This window comes from Helianthus annuus, chromosome 11 (genome assembly GCF_002127325.2).
Source record: "Helianthus annuus cultivar XRQ/B chromosome 11, HanXRQr2.0-SUNRISE, whole genome shotgun sequence".
Taxonomy (NCBI): Eukaryota; Viridiplantae; Streptophyta; class Magnoliopsida; order Asterales; family Asteraceae; genus Helianthus; species Helianthus annuus.
In genome coordinates, this window is record NC_035443.2 from 119,582,822 (window position 1) to 119,607,668 (window position 24,847).

Sequence of the window (24,847 nt, forward strand, 5' to 3'; positions counted from 1 at the left end):
AAACAATGTTTTGTGTCGAAAACGAAAGCAACAGAAAAAGAGTCTATTATGTGGCATCGAAAGATGGGCCACATTCATGTTAGAAAAATGAATTTTCTGGTGCATAACGATTTAGTCAAAGGTGTAAATTTAAAGAATTTTCATTTGTCTGATCATTGTGTAGCTTGTAAGAAGGGAAAGCAGACCAAGAAGTCACACCCACAGAAGCTGTTGAATTCAATCAGAATGCCGCTTGAGAGACTCCATATGGATCTCTTCGGGCCGGTCAATGTGAAGAGCATCAGTGGTGATTTATACTTCTTGGTAGTCACTAATGACTATACAAGGTTCTCGTGGGTAGTGTGCTTGGAAAGAAAAGATCAGACTTTTGAGTCGCTGATGGTTCTGTTCAAAAAGATGGAGACGCTGTATAAGCTGCCTATACGAAGAATACGAAGTGACAATGGAACGGAATTCAAGAATAACAAGATGCTCGAGTTCTGCAATGAAAAGGGGATTCTTCATGAATTCAGTGCGCCATACACACCACAACAGAACGATGTTGCTGAAAGAAAGAATCGCACCCTAATAGAAACTGCTTGAACGATGTTAGCCAATTCCAAGTTACCAATTTTCTTCTGGAGTGAAGCAGTGGCTGCAGCTTGTTACACTTTGAACCGTGTGCTCATCGTCAAGAAATACAAGAAAACATGTTTTGAGTTGTTACACCGATACAAGCCAAATCTAGAGTTTCTGGAGCCGTTTGGGTCTCTATGTACTTTTATTGATGAAAACGGTAAATTCGGTGCTAAGTCTAATGATGGTTTCTTTGTAGGTTACGCGAGCTCGTTGAAGAGGATGTTTGTGCCTTGCCTGGGAAAAGTAATACAAGTTCAGCATATGGATTATCAGAAGCACACTGCGTCACCACAACTTCTCGGACAAAGATTCCTGTTCGATTATGACAAACTCTGGGAGTCGTTCCATCTTCCGACCGAGCCAAGTATTGAAGAACTTGTTCTGCTATACCAACAGCAACAATCTAGTTCACAAGATCAAGTGCCAAGACCTTTGGTAGTTTCACAACCTGAGGAGGATACAAGCAATTCTACAGGTGGCACAAACGATCACGAAGCCGGTCCAAGTGGAACCGCTCACGAACCACCAGAGAAACCAGCTCCAATGTTTGATAACTCTGACGACTCAGAAGAGGAATCTGGTCCTACTTTTGATGAGGAACCAAACGTTACTATGAAGGAAGCTGAGTATCGCACCGGTGATCTAGAGATAACGAGCTTGCAATCGGAAGTTGATGTGTCTGACACCGTTATGCCTCGAACCTTGTCTTAGCATCCTTCAGAGCAGATTATCGGTGACCTACAAAGTGGTGTTAAAACAAGAGATCAAATCAACAGAGCTCTTACATGTTTTTATTCATCTGTTGCACATTTACAGGAAGAATTCTCACTGAAATGTTATATTTCGCAGATCGAACCCAGAACATATAAAGAAGCTTTGACTGAAGACAGTTGGGTGAATGCTATGCAGGAAGAGCTACAGCAATTTGAGAAACTGGGTGTTTGGAGATTAGTAGATCTGCCGGAGAATCAAAAGTTGATCAAAACGAAGTGGGTATTCATGTGTAAAAGAGACGATAGAGGAGTCGTGGTTTGGAACAAAGCACGATTAGTGGTACAAGGCTTTAGTCAGCAAGAAGGAATCAACTATGATGAGGTTTATGCACCTGTTGCTAGACTGGAGGCTATTCGTGTGACAACCCGAGATTCCAAGGTTTTCCTATACACCTCCTTGACCTCACAACCCTGTTTTTACTATATGATTTACATGTTGCGTGTATAGTTTATCTGAATAATTTGTGTGATTTGTGTGATGGTTGGTTGTAACTAGAATTAAAAGTGTCTCACAAAAATCATTCATCCGAAGTGTCCACTAGAGATTTAGCCGCTCATGGTGCAAGATCTCAGTAAGCGGGATACACGGTTGACCAAGCCATCATTAATCTAGTTAATATAATAGAATTAGTTAATATAATAAAAGTCAATGTTGAATATGGTGGCTGATGATGATTATGTTTTCCTCAAAAACCTCAAGTGATGTTGACTATGTTGCCGTCGAAGTTGATGATGTCTTTTGATGTGATGTTGTCTTGTGATGATTAATGTTAGACATAAGTCTCGATGAATTTTATTAGGTCAATGTCCCATGGATTTTTAGTGGACTGGCATGCATTTAATTGATCAATTGTTTGTGTTGTAAATTTGTGCATGATTGAATGAACTGCTGGACTAACACGATATAGAATTGTATTGTGAATTAATTAAGAATTATTGTTCTTTTGGGTAATCTGATAAGATTCGACGAAACATGGACCTGGCGAAACATACTTTCGTTGAGGGGTATTTCTCGCCCAGAAGGCCTTCGGCCCAAAGTAATACATGGCCCAGCATGAGTCCGATAGATATAGTTATCCCTTGCAACGTTAACTCTTTAGCAAACATAAAACCCTAACCTCCCTACTCCCTAAAACAAGTCGACGACAGTGGTGATACACCTCAAAGGATCGCCTCGAATTCTTGTTTGGTTTACTTGGTTAGTACGTCAACTATGTATTAATCTGATTCCCATTGTTAGTGTGTGATTGTTCTCTTTGAAGTTACGTTGGATTCATATAAATTCATTTGAGTTTTTTTTATATATATGCATGAACATTAAGAATGATTATATAGGGTTCTGTGCATAGTGCCATGTTGGTTATCTTCCCAAAAAGAGGCATAAGCCAAAACCGATCTTTCTTCTCTTTGTTTTGACGGCAGTAGTGGCCTAGTTCGTGATGAGTACCCATGTGGTATGTTACCTACCTAAATTAATTGTGTTTCACTAATGTCAATCTTGAAACTTTGGGTTGTTAATATGGCCATGATTTCGAGGGTCTAGGATTCATGTTAGTCAAGTAGTTAGTGTGATCACATGATGTAAGTCAATTAGTATATGATTGTCGTTTTATATTTGATTGTCGTTCTAGCAAATGATCAGTAGCCGTGAATATTAAACAATAGTTGTAAGTGGATAGTTGTTATGTATATCATGATGAATATTGTCGTTATATGATTTGAGTCCATATGATAGGATAAGGTTATGGCTTGGGTTTGTGTGAGAAATGGATAGCTACTCAATCTAATACCAATGTGAATGAGATTAGTGGGGGTAATAATGGGAAGTAACATGTTGAACAATCAAAGTTGCATTGTAGTGTCAGTTCATTAAATGCTTGCAGTCAAACAATTGAATTGAACTATTATAAACGAGTTGTATGGGACCAGTAATAAACGATTGCCAAATGTGTTGAAGGTCCAATTACATAACAGTTTTAAAAGGGGTGTCGGCCATTAGTCTTTTAATTCAATATTGTTTCGATATGTGATTTTAATGCTAGATGTAATGTGTGAAAAACATATGATTTGAATGACTATTGAAGGTTATGAGTAATTATTATTACATGCGTGATCGTTGAATGAGGGTTGAGCTGTTAATGTGAGTAGTGTGATATTTGAACTGGTAATGTGAAGATACATATGGCCCGAATACTTGTTACAACTTGTGCGATAATATGCGCCATACTTGTTTATCACTTGTGGATTATATATATATATATATATATATATATATATATATATATATATATATATATATATATATATATATATATATATATATATATATATATATATGTGACTTCTGTGTAAACGAAACTGACCGTCATTGTAACCATATTAGGATTTGTGGTATCCAACGATAAACAAGTAGCTAATCTTACAGAGCAAACCAAGGTGAGTTCACACTCTTACCAAGGCATGGGAATCCCGGGGTTGGGAATGGGATTGAATGATTACTTGTACTACATTGTTACTGGAATTACGTATCACTGACCTCGTTAGGGGAAAGTCACTTATAGATACTGCTAGACTAGTGATACATGGGGAAGCCCCCACTACTCTTTGCACACATGCCTGGAATGGCCGCGATACAAATACTAATCTTCGCACACATGCCTGGAATGGCCGCGATACAAATACTAAACTTCGCACACATGCCTGGAGGGCCGCGATACAAATATAACTAGTCTAGAATACATGGGAAACTCCCACTAATCTTCGCAAACATGCCTGGAGGGCCGCGATACAAGTATATACGATACATGGTTTACTAAACAAACATATGCTTTACGAAACGAATACAATAACTAAACAACCAACTGTGAACTCGCTCAACATTGTTGTTGACTCTCTGTTACATGCCTTGCAGGCCCTTAGGTGCATATCAAAGGAACTTGCTATCTGAGAAGCTGGAGTGGTCTTGGGTCGAGTTACATGGAAACACAACACAAGACTAAGAGCTTACATGTGGTTTTATAAACACTTACTGAGTTAAATATGCTTCCGCTGTAAACTGTCAAATATTGTAACCCTGTAGTTAATAAATGAAAGTTATTTAAATATACTCATGATGTTCAATGTGATTGGTGGCTAAGATCCTGGTCAGTCACGCCTCCAAGCGGTGATAATCCGCATGTGGATTTTGGGGGTGTGACAGATTGGTATCAGAGCCATTGGTTATAGTGAACTTGGTTTTATTTAAAAAGGGGAAAAATGTTTTGTAAAACCAGACTATAACCGGACAGTTCTAAAGACGTGAATACGACCATGACACTCAACTCCAGACTGCAAGGTTCGTCTCTCGCATACTCATTGTACTACATAACTAGTGAACATCTACATACGATATTGCATGTGATTGCATGATTAGCACAACAATATGAATTCATGTACACTTGCACGTATTATGAGACCGATAGGGTGGTAATTCCCTAAACCTGCATGACCTACGCTTCGTGATACCCTTTGATTGCTACTCGAATTTGGGGAACCATTCGACATGAGTTAAGAGGAGCTGAGATGAGCATGCAAATCACAATATTATTGTGGGTGCACACATAATGATAATGTGGGGTGCATGCGAGTCCCAGTGATGCTTAACAAGTGAAAAAGGGGTTCCGTCTCGCTATTTGATCAATGTGAAACAAACGAACCTATAGGGGCCATAGAAGTAATTGACCCCTACTCAAACTCAAACGTAAACTTCTCATTTATCGTTGGATCCTTTCGAAACTCGATGCTGTCGAGTTTTACCTGAACACACATCTGAACACCTTGCGAACCGTGTAGAATGATTAGGTGCTTATACGAACGTCCCTGAGTTGGATGTCCCAACGTCGAATGATTGATCGATGCCTTTCTTACTCCTCGTTTGCTGAAACTCATGCATTGACGTCTCCGATCCCGAAGTGTGATCACTTCTGCAACACTCTCGTAACAGACAGTGAATTACTCGAACCACTTGCAACGACGACGGACAGGAGGATGAGCGCAGCACATTACCGACCTCAGTACTTTGACGACCCTGATTACCGGCAACGAGCACCAGCCAATTGGCTTCAACCGAATCCTTAACCCTCGTCAGCGACTCATGGGAGTCAACACCTACGAACCAATCGAGGCATAAGTGGTAGTCATTGACCTTAGTGTGGCATGCGTAACTGCCAGCACAGTGAGTAACGCTTTGGAACGCGGCTCAGGATGCGAAAAGATGGACTATGATGGTGAAGAATCGTAGGGCATGTTTCGAGCAACGACGTTGGGGTGTTCGTAACCCTAGCTTTCAGTAAAGAAATAAAGGTGCCTACATCATGTATTGGCCGTAGTTAAGTTAAGAAGTCAACGACCAAGGGAACAACGACAGTACTTGGAATTCTTGTGATGAAAACCAGCAACACCAGAAATGATGCTCTTGGAAAGGCATGTAGAGTTGGCATGGGCGACATCAGGACTTTAACATCGTGGTAGCTAGTATGGGTAGCAACCCGATTCATCTCTGTTCCGTTTGATCTGGATGCTTCTAAGAGTTTGAACCTGTTGTGGAATCGGCTAATGGCAAGCTAACGGAAACCTCATGTGATCGTTGGGATGCAGACACGACCTTGTGGGACAAGTGTTCGACAACGACCTTCTTCTATAATTCTTGATAGGTATACCCTGTGAGGGGACAATTCCACGTAACCCTCTCCTTCGTGGAGGATTGTTATCTGTTCTACGCGCCAGAGTGGCACAACGATTAGCTTCATTTCAGCAAGAAAGGCCATGAGCGTCTACGGAAGTATTACCCCGCGATGTTAACACTCGATACTGATGTCAAGGCTAAGGAAAGGAGGATCGAGGATCCACCAATTATTCGTGATTTCTCCCTAAGTGTTACCAGAAGAACTATCAGGTTTATCTACACCTTGTCAAGTGAGATATCAGATCCATATCATGCCAGAAGTAGCCCTTGTTACTAGTACATCTTATTATCTTACACTAGGAAGGTTGCAGGAACCGCCTAATAAACTTCAGGAATTATTGGACTAGAGTTTCATCGGATCTAGTTTTCGCTTTAAGGAGCCCTCACTATACCCGTGAAGAGAAGCCTTTCCGTATGTGTACTGATTTTAGAGAACTCAACAGGGTGACAGTCAAGAACGGTTTGCCTCGACCACGTGTGGACAACCTGCCGACCAGTTGCGAGGAACAAGTTTCCATTCGAAAATTCAATGGTGAACAAGCTATGGTTAGATGGAAATCTAAGGGGAATGCCCTTAGAACAGTATGTCGAAGGTAATGCAGCCATTTCAATGTTATACACCATGACCATTGAGTTAACCAACACACCAACAGTTTCAGGGAATCACATGAATCGACCGCATTTGTTGGCAACATTTTGGATCCTGACCAGGAGAGAGGAATGCCATGGGTGGCATTGGTGTCTTATTTTAGGGCTTCTGGGGGAGGAGCCACTCTACTTAAGGTCTTGTTAAATGTAATCTCTGGATTAGAGAAGTACCTTTTTGTTATATAAGCAGCAAAGTGGATATGCACGTGGACCTCACTGAGATCTGTCTTGGTTGGAACTGATCGACACCAAAAAGTCCTTCGAGGATACAGCAACTTCTTAGTCTTACTTGATGCTATCACAGATAAATCACAGGAATTGCGAAAGTTGCGCCACTTAAACCTCTCTAGCACAGCAGGGTGCTGTGTTCGTGGAAGACAGTACCGGAGGACATCACCTCAGTTTTCGAATCCCGACACTGCAATGCTCTGAGCATCGTTTTACCCGAGGGTACGGGTGATATAGTGGTGATGGCCCGAATCAGAGTCCCAGTTACTCACCAACGCAACACGAGAGAATGACGACTTACGTGATGGAACTACAAGGAGGAACTGCACAACGCACTCGACTGACGGTGAAAACCATGGCATTGGGATTTTGGATGGAGGTATCTCTTGGACGGTACCAGATGTGTTATTTAGACCGATCGCAAGGGCCTCTCGTGTACCAATGTCCGAAAGAGCTAAAGCATACAATATCATCGCTAGATGGAACTTCTAGATGAATACGAGTGCGAAACCTGAACGTACACGAGCCCTGCAGCTCACTACCGACTCTAACTTACCAGACTCGCTCTGTTCACACGGGAGAACTGAGGGAAGAGGAATTTCTCAAGTTGAACCCATGCGGGGCATGGAGAAGCAACCTTTGACCAGTCGGACGATACGCGCTACTTCCTGAAAACGAATGTGGGTCCCATTACACGGCAACTGTAGGGAACTCGTGTTGAGCAAGCACCCGCTTCGACTTGTGAATAGTCAAGGTGTAGCATCAGCAACCAGCAACACTCACACGGAAATATAAACGGACTGCCATGGATTTGTCGAAAGTCTACTTACAATGCGAAGCGGAAACAATATTACCTTGATACTCATTGATTGTCTTGTTCAACCAGCACACTTTTTAGCCATCAAAGAAGCAGATAAGTTTCTACACTTGCAGTCATCTGCTTAAAGGAAACGATTGCTAGGCACGGGGTGCCAACCTTCATTACCTCTAATCGCAACCCACAACTTGCATCTGATTCGGGGCAAGCGGTGCACAAATCCTTTGGCTCAAGCTAGACATGAGCACAGAACATCATCCACAGACAGATGGGCAGACTGAACGCACCATCCAAACTCTTGAAGACATGCTTCGAGCATGTGAAATCGACCTTGGAAACGGTCGGAGAAAACACCCTCCCTTTAGTGGAACTTTCGTATGACAACAGTTACTACACCAGCTTTCAGGCTGCTCCGTTCGAGGCTTTGTACGGACGGGGGCGCCAATCATCTCTTTGTTGGGTAAAAGTCGGAAACGGCCAAATCACCGACCCAAAACTCGTCAGTAGAGGAGATTGCTCAGATACGAAAACGAATGACGGCAGTTCGTGACCGCTAGAAAAGCTACACTGTTAAGCGCAAGAAACCACTCGAGTTCCAAGTTGGGGATCGATTACTATCTAAAGTCTCACCTTGGGAATGTGTACTTCGTTTTGGTATACGAGACGAAACTCAAACCGCGATATGTTGAACCTTTCGAAACCATGGAGAAAATAGGCAGGGTGGCCTACAAACTAAACTTACCCAAAGAACTCTGTGGAGTTCACAACGTATTCCATGTGTCGAATCTGAAGAAGTGTCTATCAGATGAGACTCTTATAATTCCCTTGAAGGAGCTCACTACCGACGACCAGATGTGATTCGTCAAGGAACCAGTTGAAATCACAGACCGAGACGTTAAGGTCCTCAAGCACACCAGAATAGCTCTTGTTCGAGTTCGTTGGAACTCCCGTTGTGGCCTAGCGTTCACCTGGGAACGAGAAGACCAAATGAAACTCAAGTATCCCCAGTTGTTCGAGAACAATGCAACCACTACTGAGGCTGAAGCTACTGCGGAATTTCGGGACGAAATTCCAAATCAACGGGGGGATAATGTGACACCCCAGGAAAACCAGTAAACCACGCAACTTAACTAGCTTCCTTAGTAACCGCATACTAAATTTCGGGACGAAATTTCTTTCAAGTTGGGAATGATGTGACAACCCGAGATTCCAAGGTTTTCCTATACACCTCACTGACCTCACAACTGTCACACCCCGGCCGCGTATAACATGCAACCGCGGCGGAAACGCCGGGGAGTGTCGTGGACAGAATTAAATTGTTTCATAACCATGGCATACAAGTTGTATTTTATTTATAAACAAAGGCGTTACATTGTCTTGGAAAGAGAGTACGGAAATCAAAACATAATTAAGCTAGTTCAAACTTCATTTCTAGGCTCTAAGGCACAGGTCCGCCCTAGAATCATGATCATCGTCCTATGGAATAGCTCCTGAAAACACATGTGAAAGTAGGTACGTCAGCATAAAAATGCCTGTGAGATACATAGGTTTTGTGAAAATGTGATTCATGACTTGAGCTTAAAGAAATGTTTAATAACAGTCAGTCATGAACCTTGTAATTTGTTTTGTTTTGTAAATCATTTGAAAAACGATAACATCAAACGATATGTATAGATAAGTGCAAGGTTAAACGAATAACCAAGTAAAATGAGTTGAATAAGATAAGTTGTTTGTGAAAATAATGTCTTGTGAAGAATATGTTATTTATGTAAAATGTAATGTGTCTAAACTGAAATGACTTAGATAACGCCACGATATGTAACATTATACAAACATTTATATATAGGAAGTACCAGCGGCGTATCCACCATGTTTGTATCATATTACATACGCCACGTTACTTAAATCATTTACCCAAACCAATCCACCATGTAAATTGTTCATGTGTAAACCAAATGTCAAGTGTTATTGTAAACCATGTCAAATGTTCATGTTCAAATGTAAACCACCAAATGTGTATGTCAATGTCGACGTGTTTATGTTCAATGTAAATCATGTAATGTGCATCCCAAAATGTATCATGTATGGTAAGCGAAATGTATCAACTTAAACCATATGCACAAAACAAGTCGTTGAAGTAAAACGTGGTTTAAATCAACGTTATGTTCTGCGGAAAATGCATGCTTTATTGATATTAACATTTATGCGGTATTGTAAACTATGCATACATCCAAGCCTTGAGACTGCGGCGATAAGCCCTTAAACAAATTAAAGGTTTATCTAAGTTATGTATATCGAATTCGGTCATTCTTTCCAGTCCTATCAAACCCAGGACTTCAGGAATGGGAGTTGTCAATTCCTATGGTACCACTACCTACTAACGAACGGCGTGATCAATGTTAATGAATGTATTGTCCCATGTTAAACAAACCAAATGTCATAACAAAATGAAGGCATGTGATGTAAACAATTGTACTAAGTATGCTAAGTAAACATACGAAGCAGAAATGTTCATGTAAATCAATGTGTCCATATGCTGAGTAAACATATGCAACAGAAATGTTTATGTAAATCAATGTGTCCATATGCTGAGTAAACATATGCAACAGAAATGTTCATGTAAATCAATGTGTCCATATGCTGAGTAAACATATGCAACAGAAAATGTAATGTAAATCAATGTACTAAGTACGCACACAATGGGCATACATAGCATAAAATGTAATGAAATCATGTACTATAATGTACTAATGAGCATAGCAGATATATGATGTGAAAACATGGAAAGCATGAAAGTAACAGATAGGCACATGTGTTTCACCCCAAAACAGTTTGGAAAACAGTAAAAGAGGGGTTCAATGTACTCACCTGAGATTGCTTTGAGTTCCTTGTATAATAATCAGATAATGCTAAAGATCACGGGATATCAAACGGCACCTAATAGGTAGCTATGTTAACATACCGGACCAAATCGGAAGGATCGGACAGTACGCGGGTTCGAAAACCAAACGAGTATGGAGACTCGTGTAATATGGTTTAACAAAGCCTACATACTAAAATGAAACTTAACCTAAGTGCTTACGGTCCATCACGACCCGCTTAGGTAGCTTACGCTACCCTAACGCGTCGCTCGCGTAGAACGCGTCTGGAACGCCTAACATCGTGACCACAAGGTATAACCTCGGAAGGTTATAGCTATGGTCACCTAATGTGTTTGGTCAAGTCCTAACGACCGACCAAATGGGTCGGGTTCGAAAGCATAAGCGATGGTTTAGATCGCTTACCTTACGACCCTATATAAGCACTAAACTAAAAGTGACGAGCTAAGCATGTTAGAACATGCTTAACTAAGTTTGAAAACAGGTTTGACATCAAAACAAACGGCTTTGATGCCCACGAGTAGTTTGGTTACAAAACATGCAAGAATGCACATTTTGGCCGAAACTACGACTCGTCACTGAGCCTAGATAACGTGGTGATCAGTAGGGATGGTCACTATAGACCATAACCATCGTGATCACGCTCACGTTATGAAGTTCCATGAACTTCGCATCGACCATAGGCTGGTCAATGCAGAAAGTCAACAAAACGTTGACTTTCGGACTCGAAAAGCGAATAAAAGAGCGAAAGAAGACTTACGGAGGGTCCCCGAGTGCTAATCAAGATCCAATAGCTCAGGTATGAAGCAAAAGCATCAACTTAGAGCATTTAGATCTGATTTGTGGGTTTTTACACAAAAGGGGGGGGTATTTATAGGAAAAGTGGAACCGTTAGGATCGTTTTATCGAATAACGTGCTTTGATCTCGTGCGTACATGTGTCCAGGGGTTAGATTCAGTGTACTTGACCCTTGGCCCTTCATTTGGGTGAAAAGGCATCGCCCTTTGATCGAACGAAAGGCCAGATTCTGCATTAAATGCAGAATCTGCTGTCAGACATGTTCACGCGGCCCGCGTGAAAGTGGGTGCAGGTCTTACGCGGGTCGCCTAGCCCCGTCTGATCTGCACCACTTGCAGAATTTACGTATTCAGCCCCTGTTGCGTTTTTAAGCTATTTCCAGCCCCTTTAAGACCTGTAAAGTCACCTTTAAGGCCCAAAAATGATGCCTAAACATTGTGGACATGAAACATGCCCAAAAATATGTCGGATGTCGGTTCGTTTGGCCGTACGATCGCGATGTTCGCTTAATTACGACGGAATGCGCATAAGCGTGAAAGACGATCCAAATGACGCGACAAATGGATTTTTCTCATGCCAAACACTAAGGCATAATATAAGGATGCTTACATAAATTTTTGGATGTCCGGATGTATTCAGAACGTAAGTTATGCGCGAAAGTGCAAACTTGTGCACTTTTTGACACTTTTAGTCCCTGAATGATCCAAAAGTTTGTTTTAGCATACCAAACCTCTCAAAGCCTGTTTCTAAGCTATGTAAAGGATATTTATGGTATGTTTAACTTATGGACATGTTCCGGAATGTTTGTTATAGTTCAAATTAGCATACTTTCGCAGTTTGTCAAGTTTAGTCCCTGTAAGCGAATTAACTTGTTTTTGCTATACCAAAGCCTTCAAAACTTATTTCTAAGTTATGTAAAGGTTATTTAAGGTACGTTGAGTATATGTTGATGTTCCGGAGTATTTGTCGCGTTAAACTGAGTACGTTTACGCACTAGTTAGCGTATAACTCTCCAGAAAGCGATGTAGAGTTTGGAATTAAATAAAAGTCAAAACACGAAAGATGTAAAACACAATGAAACAAACATTGGGATCAAATAACATTATTTTATTGATAACTGAACTGTTCACAATGATTACAAGCACAAATGTTACAGTCTCCCCTACTTGTGGAAATTTCGTCCCGAAATTTATTTAGAGGAAACTGATTGAAAAAGATGCGGATATTTTGCTTTCATTTGATCTTCACGTTCCCAAGTAAACTCGGGTCCACGCTTAGATTCCCAACGAACCTTGACCAAAGGAATGCGCTTGCGTTTAAGCCGCTTGACTTCACGTTCCATGATTTCTACCGGTTTCTCAACAAACTTCAGTGTTTTATCAACACGAATTTCGTCAAGCGGTATGTGGAGGTTTTCATCAGCTAAACACCTCTTGAGATTGGACACGTGAAAGGTTGGATGAACATTTCCAAGTTCAGGAGGTAACTCAAGTCTGTAGGCTACCTTACCGATTCTTTCGACGATCTTGAATGGTCCAACATTTCTAGGTGCAAGTTTTCCTTTCTTTCCGAATCTGATCACACCTTTCCAAGGTGAGACCTTAAGTAATACACGATCACCGACTTGAAAATCCGAGGGTTTGCGTTTTAGGTCCGCGTAACTCTTTTGACGGCTTCTAGCTGTCTGAAGGTTATCACGAACTTTCTTTACCTTTTCTGTTGTCTCTAAAATGAGGGCAGGTCCAGTAAGTTGAGCCTCACCGATCTCATTCCAGCAGACTGGTGAACGACATTTTCGACCATAGAGAGCCTCGAAAGGAGCCATGTTGATGCTGGAGTGATAACTGTTGTTGTAGGAGAATTCAATCAATGGAAGATGTGAATCCCAACTACCACCAAAGTCGATCACACAAGCTCTAAGCATATCCTCCAGTGTCTGGATTGTTCTTTCAGATTGACCATCCGTTTGCGGATGATAAGCTGTGCTCAGATTAAGTTGGGACCCCATAGCGGATTGCATGGTTCTCCAAAAATGAGAAGTGAAACGAGCATCTCTGTCAGAAATGATGCTCAAAGGAACACCATGTCTAGCTACAATTTCATCTACGTAGATTTGAGCAAGTTTGTCAGCCGAAAAATCCTCACGGATTGGCAAGAAATGCGCTGACTTGGTAAGACGATCAACGACTACCCAGATGGCATCGTGACCTTTCTTTGTGCGCGGGAGTTTAGTAATGAGATCCATAGTAATGTTTTCCCATTTCCAAACTGGGATCTCCGGTTGCTCCAATAATCCGGAAGGACGCTGATGTTCAGCCTTAACCTTGAGACAAGTAAGGCATTTGGATACGTATAAGGCAATGTCTTTCTTCATACCAGGCCACCAATACTGAATACGAAGATCCTTATACATCTTATCTGAGCCAGGATGAATAGAATAACGAGACTTATGGGCTTCATCCATAAGCAAGGTACGGAGATTATCTTGGCTTGGGACCCACAAACGGTCCATGAAATAATACGATCCATTGTCTTTCAGTTCAAGAGCAGGTGTTATGTGATAAGGAAATTCCTTATCCATTAAACCTTGTGAAACACAAGCTTGTTGAGCCTGAGAAATACGGGCTTGGATATCGGTTTGAACAACAGATTGGACACGTACACAATGAAGCTTAATACGTTCCTTGCGACTCAATGCATCAGCTACGACATTCGCCTTACCAGGATGGTAGCGAATCTCGCAGTCGTAGTCGTTTAGAAGTTCAACCCAACGTCGTTGTCTCATGTTGAGCTCTTTTTGATTGAAGATATGCTGAAGACTTTTGTGGTCTGTGAAAACCACACATTTTGTACCATACAAGTAGTGTCTCCAGATTTTGAGAGCGAAGACAACTGCACCCAACTCAAGATCATGAGTGGTGTAGTTCTTCTCATGTATCTTCAACTGCCTTGATGCGTATGCTATGACTTTGTTTCTTTGCATCAGGACGTAGCCAAGTCCTAATTTAGATGCGTCGCAATAAACGACGAAATCATCGTTGCCCTCAGGCAATGTTAGGACAGGCGCGTCGCAAAGCTTTTGTTTCAAAGTCTGAAACGCTTCCTCTTGTTTGGCTCCCCATTCAAATGGCTTGTTCTTCTGAGTTAGAGCAGTTAGAGGAACTGCAATCTTTGAGAAGTTTTCAATGAAGCGGCGGTAATAACCCGCCAGACCAAGAAAAGAACGAACTTCAGTAGGGGTAGCAGGTGTATCCCAATCCTTAATCGCACTGATCTTGGAGGGATCTACATGAATACCTTGTTCGTTGACAATATGTCCTAAGAATTGAACTTCTTTAAGCCAGAATTCACACTTGGAGAATTTGGCGAAAAGTTGTTCTTTCTTTAGGAGTTCCAATGTAAGACGAAGATGTTGCTCATGATCAGCTCGCGTCTTAGAATATATCAAAATGTCGTCAATGAAAACGATGATGAACTTATCTAAATAAGGCTTGCAGACCCTATTCATTAAGTCCATGAAAACAGCAGGAGCATTAGTCAAACCAAATGGCATGACTGTGAACTCGTAATGTCCATAACGAGTACGGAACGCTGTCTTGGGAATGTCTTCTTCATGTACACGAAGCTGATGATATCCAGATCGTAGATCGATCTTTGAAAAATAAGAAGCGCCTTGCAATTGATCAAAAAGATCATCAATGCGAGGTAGGGGATATCGATTCTTGATGGTAAGCTTGTTAAGCTCACGATAATCGATACACATCCTAAAAGATCCATCCTTCTTCTTTACAAAGAGAACGGGAGCACCCCAGGGTGAAAAGCTAGGACGGATAAAACCTTTGTCGGAGAGCTCCTGAAGCTGCTTAGATAACTCTTGCATCTCTGATGGTGCAAGACGGTATGGAGCTCTGGCAATGGGGTTTGCACCAGGTACGAGATCAATACGGAACTCGACTTGGCGTGCTGGAGGTAGACCAGGTAATTCTTCAGGGAATACTTCGGAATAATCCCGAACGACAGGAATATCTGAAATAGACTTACCCTTGCCTTTATCTGCTGTAACATGTGCTAAGAACGCCACATAGTGCTTTCGCAGATACTTCCGTGCTTTAAAACAAGACATGATTTTGAAACCACCGGCAGGCTTCTCACCACGAACTTGTAGGATCTCGCCTGTCGACAGCGGTATACGAACAATCTTCTCAGAACATACTATCTCTGCGCGATTCTTAGATAACCAATCCATTCCCACAATAACGTCGAAGCTTCCAAGTTGCATTGGCGTGAGGTCAATAGGAAAAATGTGGTCGTTAAGGTTTAACTGGCAGTTGCGTAGAACAGAATTAAGAACAATGGGTTCACCACTGGCAACCTCTACTGTCAAAGGTTTACCTAGTTTCGTTCTAGACACGCGAAGCATTGTCTCAAAAGACAATGACACAAAGCTCTTGTCGGCACCCGAATCAAAAAGAACAGATGCTGGCTGATTATTAATAAAGAACGTACCGTTCACCACCTCGTTGTCTGCTTGTGCTTCTTGTGCATTCATGTTAAAGACTCGACCTCGAGCCGGTGCCGGATTCTGGTTTGCATTCTGGTTCTGGTTGACTAGTCTTGGACACCGATTTCTGTAGTGGGTCAGATCCCCACAATTATAACATGCACCTGGTGGGTAGTTTGGTCGTGCAGCCTGACCCTGTTGTTGAGCAACCTGTTGAGCAGGGTTCTGGACTGCGCGGTTCTGAGCAAACCGACAAACATCGGTAAGATGACCCGACTTCCCACAGTTAGTACAGAAACGGCACTGATATTGTGGTTGGTGGTGACTGTTGCATCGATTGCACAAAGGTGCATTTCCTGAATAGGGTTTCTTGGCTGGAGGCTGTGCGGCTTGGTTGGGAGCTGCCTGGTTAGCTTGGGCAGTCACAGCAAAATTTTGGGAAGCCTTACGCTTCCTTGACCCCATTGAGGAACCAGAGTCCTTTCCCTTCTTGTTCTGACCTTTCTTACTATCCTCCTTGTCAGCCGACTGCTTCTTGCCCTTGTCACCCTTCCTGTGTAGTTTATTCTTTCGGATCTGCGACTCAGTCAACGTCGCTGATAACTCGATTGCCTGACGGAGTGTGGTAGGGTTGCTACCAGTAAGGATGTCTTGTACTGAGTCAGGCAGGCCGTCGATGTACCTTTCGATAGCCTTGTCGAGTGGGGTAACCATAGTTGGGCAAAGAAGACTCAACTCCTCAAACCTGTCTGTATAAGCCCTGTGCTCACCACTATCTTGCTTCAAAACATCAAACTCTTTCTCCAACGCTCGTTGCTCATGACGAGGACAAAACTCCCTCATCATAAGAGCTCTCAGTTGAGCCCATGTCTGAGCTAGAGCAACTTCTGCACCTTGATCTCTCATAACCCCATTCCACCATGTAAGAGCCCTCTTCTGAAACACGCTCGAAGAAAACTCGACTTTGCGATTTTCAGGACACTGCACATGACGGAAAGTGTTCTCGATGCTTTCGAACCACTGAAGAAGCCCAGTTGCTCCCTCAGAACCACTAAACTTGAGTGGCTTAGCCTGGTTAAAATCCTTGTATTTGCATGTACCATTGTTATTGTTGGCCTGGTTCCATTGAGCAAAGAGATTCGGAAATTGAGCAGCCATCTGCTGCGCAATAATCTCCGCCAGCTCGGCAGTAGCTATCTGGTTGTCGCGTCGAGGAGGCATTCTAGAAGAGAAAAACATGAAATGAAACGAGTGAGATGATTGGATGAAGAGAATGAGATGAAGCAAAAGCAATCAAAAGCAAAGATGGCGGTTATGCATCGCAAAGTAAATAAGCGACGTGAAATGTCTAGTCAAAGTAAATGGGTTAGAATTAGTGTATCGCGAAGACATGCTCGCCTATAAGTGAACACTCACCCCAAGAGTTCCCAGGTAAGAGTGACTGGTCCGATTATGTGGATTTGTACGAACACTCTAGCCTTAGACAGAAAACCCAGGGTACAGGCATTCACTCTTCCAGTTCGCACGTGTTCACACTATTAACCCAAAACTTTGACGGGATTTTTAAAATCCAAAGGGGTTCAAAACCATATAACAGAGGGTTCAAAACCTTATAATAGAGGGTTCAAAACCTAGTAATCAATCATCCTAGAACAGATGATTAATTTTCAAAGCGGATTCGGGACCGAAGTTCCCGTTGTGGTTATCACCTAAGGATAGGTGATGTGCATGTTTTAAACTCTAAACACAAGATAACTTGTGTTAGGGTCCTAGAAAGTTATAGTCTAGGTCAAAGAATTACTAATAACCTAATTCCCTATAACCAATGGCTCTGATACCAACTCTTCTGTCACACCCCGGCCGCGTATAACATGCAACCGCGGCGGAAACGCCGGGGAGTGACGTGGACAGAATTAAATTGTTTCATAACCATGGCATACAAGTTGTATTTTATTTATAAACAAAGGCGTTACATTGTCTTGGAAAGAGAGTACGGAAATCAAAACATAATTAAGCTAGTTCAAACTTCATTTCTAGGCTCTAAGGCACAGGTCCGCCCTAGAATCATGATCATCGTCCTATGGAATAGCTCCTGAAAACACTTGTGAAAGTAGGTACGTCAGCATAAAAATGCCTGTGAGAGACATAGGTTTTGTGAAAATGTGATTCATGACTTGAGCTTAAAGAAATGTTTAATAACAGTCAGTCATGAACCTTGTAATTTGTTTTGTTTTGTAAATCATTTGAAAAACGATAACATCAAACGATATGTATAGATAAGTGCAAGGTTAAACGAATAACCAAGTAAAATGAGTTGAATAAGATAAGTTGTTTGTGAAAATAATGTCTTGTGAAGAATATGTTATTTATGTAAAATGTAATGTGCCTAAACTGAAATGACTTAGATAACGCCACGATATGTAACATTATACAAACATTTATATATAGGAAGTACCAGCGGCGTATCCACCATGTTTGTATCATATTACATACGCCACGTTACTTAAATCATTTACCCAAACCAATCCACCATGTAAATTGTTCATGTGTAAACCAAATGTCAAGTGTTATTGTAAACCATGTCAAATGTTCATGTTCAAATGTAAACCACCAAATGTGTATGTCAATGTCGACGTGTTTATGTTCAATGTAAATCATGTAATGTGCATCCCAAAATGTATCATGTATGGTAAGCGAAATGTATCAACTTAAACCATATGCACAAAACAAGTCGTTGAAGTAAAACGTGGTTTAAATCAACGTTATGTTCTGCGGAAAATGCATGCTCTATTGATATTAACATTTATGCGGTATTGTAAACTATGCATACATCCAAGCCTTGAGACTGCGGCGATAAGCCCTTAAACAAATTAAAGGTTTATCTAAGTTATGTATATCGAATTCGGTCATTCTTTCCAGTCCTATCAAACCCAGGACTTCAGGAATGGGAGTTGTCAATTCCTATGGTACCACTACCTACTAACGAACGGCGTGATCAATGTTAATGAATGTATTGTCCCATGTTAAACAAACCAAATGTCATAACAAAATGAAGGCATGTGATGTAAACAATTGTACTAAGTATGCTAAGTAAACATACGAAGCAGAAATGTTCATGTAAATCAATGTGTCCATATGCTGAGTAAACATATGCAACAGAAATGTTTATGTAAATCAATGTGTCCATATGCTGAGTAAACATATGCAACAGAAATGTTCATGTAAATCAATGTGTCCATATGCTGAGTAAACATATGCAACAGAAAATGTAATGTAAATCAATGTACTAAGTACGCACACAATGGGCATACATAGCATAAAATGTAATGAAATCATGTACTATAATGTACTAATGAGCATAGCAGATATATGATGTGAAAACATGGAAAGCATGAAAGTAACAGATAGGCACATGTGTTTCACCCCAAAACAGTTTGGAAAACAGTAAAAGAGGGGTTCAATGTACTCACCTGAGATTGCTTTGAGTTCCTTGTATAATAATCAGATAATGCTAAAGATCACGGGATATCAAACGGCACCTAATAGGTAGCTATGTTAACATACCGGACCAAATCGGAAGGATCGGACAGTACGCGGGTTCGAAAACCAAACGAGTATGGAGACTCGTGTAATATGGTTTAACAAAGCCTACATACTAAAATGAAACTTAACCTAAGTGCTTACGGTCCATCACGACCCGCTTAGGTAGCTTACGCTACCCTAACGCGTCGCTCGCGTAGAACGCGTCTGGAACGCCTAACATCGTGACCACAAGGTATAACCTCGGAAGGTTATAGCTATGGTCACCTAATGTGTTTGGTCAGGTCCTAACGACCGACCAAATGGGTCGGGTTCGAAAGCATAAGCGATGGTTTAGATCGCTTACCTTACGACCCTATATAAGCACTAAACTAAAAGTGACGAGCTAAGCATGTTAGAACATGCTTAACTAAGTTTGAAAACAGGTTTGACATCAAAACAAACGGCTTTGATGCCCACGAGTAGTTTGGTTACAAAACATGCAAGAATGCACATTTTGGCCGAAACTACGACTCGTCACTGAGCCTAGATAACGTGGTGATCAGTAGGGATGGTCACTATGGACCATAACCATCGTGATCACGCTCACGTTATGAAGTTCCATGAACTTCGCATCGACCATAGGCTGGTCAATGCAGAAAGTCAACAAAACGTTGACTTTCGGACTCGAAAAGCGAATAAAAGAGCGAAAGAAGACTTACGGAGGGTCCCCGAGTGCTAATCAAGATCCAATAGCTCAGGTATGAAGCAAAAGCATCAACTTAGAGCATTTAGATCTGATTTGTGGGTTTTTACACAAAAGGGGGGGGGTATTTATAGGAAAAGTGGAACCGTTAGGATCGTTTTATCGAATAACGTGCTTTGATCTCGTGCGTACATGTGTCCAGGGGTTAGATTCAGTGTACTTGACCCTTGGCCCTTCATTTGGGTGAAAAGGCATCGCCCTTTGATCGAACGAAAGGCCAGATTCTGCATTAAATGCAGAATCTGCTGTCAGACATGTTCACGCGGCCCGCGTGAAAGTGGGTGCAGGTCTTACGCGGGTCGCCTAGCCCCGTCTGATCTGCACCACTTGCAGAATTTACGTATTCAGCCCCTGTTGCGTTTTTTAAGCTATTTCCAGCCCCTTTAAGACCTGTAAAGTCACCTTTAAGGCCCAAAAATGATGCCTAAACATTGTGGACATGAAACATGCCCAAAAATATGTCGGATGTCGGTTCGTTTGGCCGTACGATCGCGATGTTCGCTTAATTACGACGGAATGCGCATAAGCGTGAAAGACGATCCAAATGACGCGACAAATGGATTTTTCTCATGCCAAACACTAAGGCATAATATAAGGATGCTTACATAAATTTTTGGATGTCCGGATGTATTCAGAACGTAAGTTATGCGCGAAAGTGCAAACTTGTGCACTTTTTGACACTTTTAGTCCCTGAATGATCCAAAAGTTTGTTTTAGCATACCAAACCTCTCAAAGCCTGTTTCTAAGCTATGTAAAGGATATTTATGGTATGTTTAACTTATGGACATGTTCCGGAATGTTTGTTATAGTTCAAATTAGCATACTTTCGCAGTTTGTCAAGTTTAGTCCCTGTAAGCGAATTAACTTGTTTTTGCTATACCAAAGCCTTCAAAACTTATTTCTAAGTTATGTAAAGGTTATTTAAGGTACGTTGAGTATATGTTGATGTTCCGGAGTATTTGTCGCGTTAAACTGAGTACGTTTACGCACTAGTTAGCGTATAACTCTCCAGAAAGCGATGTAGAGTTTGGAATTAAATAAAAGTCAAAACACGAAAGATGTAAAACACAATGAAACAAACATTGGGATCAAATAACATTATTTTATTGATAACTGAACTGTTCACAATGATTACAAGCACAAATGTTACAGTCTCCCCTACTTGTGGAAATTTCGTCCCGAAATTTATTTAGAGGAAACTGATTGAAAAAGATGCGGATATTTTGCTTTCATTTGATCTTCACGTTCCCAAGTAAACTCGGGTCCACGCTTAGATTCCCAACGAACCTTGACCAAAGGAATGCGCTTGCGTTTAAGCCGCTTGACTTCACGTTCCATGATTTCTACCGGTTTCTCAACAAACTTCAGTGTTTTATCAACACGAATTTCGTCAAGCGGTATGTGGAGGTTTTCATCAGCTAAACACCTCTTGAGATTGGACACGTGAAAGGTTGGATGAACATTTCCAAGTTCAGGAGGTAACTCAAGTCTGTAGGCTACCTTACCGATTCTTTCGACGATCTTGAATGGTCCAACATTTCTAGGTGCAAGTTTTCCTTTCTTTCCGAATCTGATCACACCTTTCCAAGGTGAGACCTTAAGTAATACACGATCACCGACTTGAAAATCCGAGGGTTTGCGTTTTAGGTCCGCGTAACTCTTTTGACGGCTTCTAGCTGTCTGAAGGTTATCACGAACTTTCTTTACCTTTTCTGTTGTCTCTAAAATGAGGGCAGGTCCAGTAAGTTGAGCCTCACCGATCTCATTCCAGCAGACTGGTGAACGACATTTTCGACCATAGAGAGCCTCGAAAGGAGCCATGTTGATGCTGGAGTGATAACTGTTGTTGTAGGAGAATTCAATCAATGGAAGATGTGAATCCCAACTACCACCAAAGTCGATCACACAAGCTCTAAGCATATCCTCCAGTGTCTGGATTGTTCTTTCAGATTGACCATCCGTTTGCGGATGATAAGCTGTGCTCAGATTAAGTTGGGACCCCATAGCGGATTGCATGGTTCTCCAAAAATGAGAAGTGAAACGAGCATCTCTGTCAGAAATGATGCTCAAAGGAACACCATGTCTAGCTACAATTTCATCTACGTAGATTTGAGCAAGTTTGTCAGCCGAAAAAATCCTCACGGATTGGCAAGAAATGCGCTGACTTGGTAAGACGATCAACGACTACCCAGATGGCATCGTGACCTTTCTTTGTGCGCGGGAGTTTAGTAATGAGATCCATAGTAATGTTTTCCCATTTCCAAACTGGGATCTCCGGTTGCTCCAATAATCCGGAAGGACGCTGATGTTCAGCCTTAACCTTGAGACAAGTAAGGCATTTGGATACGTATAAGGCAATGTCTTTCTTCATACCAGGCCACCAATACTGAATACGAAGATCCTTATACATCTTATCTGAGCCAGGATGAATAGAATAACGAGACTTATGGGCTTCATCCATAAGCAAGGTACGGAGATTATCTTGGCTTGGGACCCACAAACGGTCCATGAAATAATACGATCCATTGTCTTTCAGTTCAAGAGCAGGTGTTATGTGATAAGGAAATTCCTTATCCATTAAACCTTGTGAAACACAAGCTTGTTGAGCCTGAGAAATACGGGCTTGGATATCGGTTTGAACAACAGATTGGACACGTACACAATGAAGCTTAATACGTTCCTTGCGACTCAATGCATCAGCTACGACATTCGCCTTACCAGGATGGTAGCGAATCTCGCAGTCGTAGTCGTTTAGAAGTTCAACCCAACGTCGTTGTCTCATGTTGAGCTCTTTTTGATTGAAGATATGCTGAAGACTTTTGTGGTCTGTGAAAACCACACATTTTGTACCATACAAGTAGTGTCTCCAGATTTTGAGAGCGAAGACAACTGCACCCAACTCAAGATCATGAGTGGTGTAGTTCTTCTCATGTATCTTCAACTGCCTTGATGCGTATGCTATGACTTTGTTTCTTTGCATCAGGACGTAGCCAAGTCCTAATTTAGATGCGTCGCAATAAACGACGAAATCATCGTTGCCCTCAGGCAATGTTAGGACAGGCGCGTCGCAAAGCTTTTGTTTCAAAGTCTGAAACGCTTCCTCTTGTTTGGCTCCCCATTCAAATGGCTTGTTCTTCTGAGTTAGAGCAGTTAGAGGAACTGCAATCTTTGAGAAGTTTTCAATGAAGCGGCGGTAATAACCCGCCAGACCAAGAAAAGAACGAACTTCAGTAGGGGTAGCAGGTGTATCCCAATCCTTAATCGCACTGATCTTGGAGGGATCTACATGAATACCTTGTTCGTTGACAATATGTCCTAAGAATTGAACTTCTTTAAGCCAGAATTCACACTTGGAGAATTTGGCGAAAAGTTGTTCTTTCTTTAGGAGTTCCAATGTAAGACGAAGATGTTGCTCATGATCAGCTCGCGTCTTAGAATATATCAAAATGTCGTCAATGAAAACGATGATGAACTTATCTAAATAAGGCTTGCAGACCCTATTCATTAAGTCCATGAAAACAGCAGGAGCATTAGTCAAACCAAATGGCATGACTGTGAACTCGTAATGTCCATAACGAGTACGGAACGCTGTCTTGGGAATGTCTTCTTCATGTACACGAAGCTGATGATATCCAGATCGTAGATCGATCTTTGAAAAATAAGAAGCGCCTTGCAATTGATCAAAAAGATCATCAATGCGAGGTAGGGGATATCGATTCTTGATGGTAAGCTTGTTAAGCTCACGATAATCGATACACATCCTAAAAGATCCATCCTTCTTCTTTACAAAGAGAACGGGAGCACCCCAGGGTGAAAAGCTAGGACGGATAAAACCTTTGTCGGAGAGCTCCTGAAGCTGCTTAGATAACTCTTGCATCTCTGATGGTGCAAGACGGTATGGAGCTCTGGCAATGGGGTTTGCACCAGGTACGAGATCAATACGGAACTCGACTTGGCGTGCTGGAGGTAGACCAGGTAATTCTTCAGGGAATACTTCGGAATAATCCCGAACGACAGGAATATCTGAAATAGACTTACCCTTGCCTTTATCTGCTGTAACATGTGCTAAGAACGCCACATAGTGCTTTCGCAGATACTTCCGTGCTTTAAAACAAGACATGATTTTGAAACCACCGGCAGGCTTCTCACCACGAACTTGTAGGATCTCGCCTGTCGACAGCGGTATACGAACAATCTTCTCAGAACATACTATCTCTGCGCGATTCTTAGATAACCAATCCATTCCCACAATAACGTCGAAGCTTCCAAGTTGCATTGGCGTGAGGTCAATAGGAAAAATGTGGTCGTTAAGGTTTAACTGGCAGTTGCGTAGAACAGAATTAAGAACAATGGGTTCACCACTGGCAACCTCTACTGTCAAAGGTTTACCTAGTTTCGTTCTAGACACGCGAAGCATTGTCTCAAAAGACAATGACACAAAGCTCTTGTCGGCACCCGAATCAAAAAGAACAGATGCTGGCTGATTATTAATAAAGAACGTACCGTTCACCACCTCGTTGTCTGCTTGTGCTTCTTGTGCATTCATGTTAAAGACTCGACCTCGAGCCGGTGCCGGA